Source organism: Mandrillus leucophaeus, unplaced genomic scaffold (assembly GCF_000951045.1).
Source record: "Mandrillus leucophaeus isolate KB7577 unplaced genomic scaffold, Mleu.le_1.0 Scaffold520, whole genome shotgun sequence".
NCBI lineage: Eukaryota > Metazoa > Chordata > Mammalia > Primates > Cercopithecidae > Mandrillus > Mandrillus leucophaeus.
The window spans coordinates 159,439-161,618 of record NW_012105587.1 but is presented as its reverse complement, the minus strand read 5'-3'; positions in this window follow the sequence as shown (position 1 = coordinate 161,618).

Sequence of the window (2,180 nt, the reverse complement as noted above, 5' to 3'; positions counted from 1 at the left end):
TTAGACCTAAAACCATGAAAACCCTCTTAGAAGAAAACCTAGGTAATACCATTCAGGACATAATTGTCTACTTTTGACTTTATACTGTTAAAAGGGAAAAAATTATTCAATGACACTTGTTAAATATGGTAAGGCAGACTTTATCCAAGGAAAAGGGGGACTATTGCAATAGGTATAGACACCACTGCAATGGGATTTTGCAGTAGGGGAGAGAGAGATTGGACCCAACTCTGAATACAGCATGGGCAAGTGAGAATTTATAGTCAAGGAGAGGGTAGGGGCTAGTAGATAGGAAATGACTAAGAGGAAACATCAGGGGAAGTGGGGATGCTGGCTAAGCCATTGTGACAAGATTCTTACTGAAGGCAGGCTGGGGTGATGAGAGACTGCCTGTGGGATGGTGGAGCATGAGGAACCCAATCTGATACAGAGGGTGATCAAAGATGAGAGATTCTAGCTAAACTGACTTAGCAGAATTCTTGCCAAAATTAGACAATCCAGAGACAAACAAGTCTAAAAGTCAAGGCCTACTTGAAAAAGACCTCAGGGCACCCTGAATAAAGTTTTGTTAAAAAGAATCTTTGTTAATACCTAGCAAAATTACCTAACAAAAATAAGCCCTGAATAAAGATTTATATCTATAGGTATAGATATATATCTATACATACACACATATATACATACATATAGACAACTAATAGATATCTATCTATACATATATTTATCGCTATATATGTATATATAGATATTTGAGATAGGGTCTCACTCTGTCACACAGGCTGGAGTACAGTGGTGTGATGTCGGCTCACTGCAACGTCTGCCTCCAGGGCTCAAGTGATCTTCCTGCCTCAGCCTCCCGAGTAGCTGATACTACAGACATGCATCACTACACTTGGCTAATTTTTATATTTTTTGTAGTGATGAGGTCTCACTATGTTGCCCAGGCTGGTCTCAATCTCCTGAGCTTAAGAGATCTGCCTACCTCGGCCTCCCAAAATGTTGGGATTAGAGGCAGAAGTCACAGTGCCTGGCCTGAGTAAAGATATTATCTGACAAACAAGTTGCTCACTAAAGAAACTTCTCAAGAATGGCCTTTAGGAAGAAGAAAAATAAACTGACAGGGAAGGTTTAAGATACAAAATAGAATCGCAAGCAAAAAAAAGAAGAAGATAAACAATGACAGTATATAATTGTAATAATGTTTGTGGGGCTAACATTTGTGTGACTAAAAATCCAGTTTCTGGGTCTAAACATCAAACAAGATAGAAGTAAAGTAATAACAGAAATCAGAAGAGGAGTAGTTCCTGTTGAAACATCTTAAGGTTCTTAAGACCATTCAGGAGGAGAATAAAGACACTGATTACTTTTTTTTTTTTTTTAATTATACTTCAAGTTCTGGAACACCTGTGCAGAACATGCAGGTTTGTAACATAGGTATACATGTGCCATAGGTGTACACGTGCCGCACCCATCAACCCATCATCTACATTAGGCATTTCTCCTAATGCTCTCCCTCCCCTAGCTCCCTACCCTCTGACAGGCCCTTGTGTGTGATGTTCCCCTCCCTGTGTCCATGTATTCTCACTGTTCAGCTCCCACTTACGAGTGAGAACATGTGGTGTTTGGTTTTCTGTTCGTGTGTTAATTTGCTGAGAGTGATGGTTTCCAGCTTCATCCATGTCCCTGCAAACGACATGAACTCATCCTTTTTTATGACTGCATAGTATTCCATGGTGTATATGTGTCACATTTTCTTTAACCAGTTTATCATTGATGGGCATTTGGGTTGGTTCTAAGCCTTTGCAATTGTGATTTTCTGAGTAGTGCTGTAATAAACATACGTATGCATGTGTCTTTATAGTAGAATGATTTATAATCCTTTGGGTATATACCCAGTAATGGGATTGCTGGGTAAAATGGTATTTCTGGTTGTAGATCCTTGAGGAATTGCCACACTGTCTTCCACAATCGTTGAACTAATTTACACTCCCATCAACAGTGTATAAGCGTTCCTATTTCTCCACATCTTCTCCTGCATTTGTTGTTTCCTGACTTTTTAATGATCACCATTCTAAGTGGCATAAGATGGTATCTCATTGTGGTTTTGATTTGCATTTCTCTAATGATCAGTGGTGATGTCCATTTTTTCATGTCTTTTGGCCACATAAATGTCTTCTTTT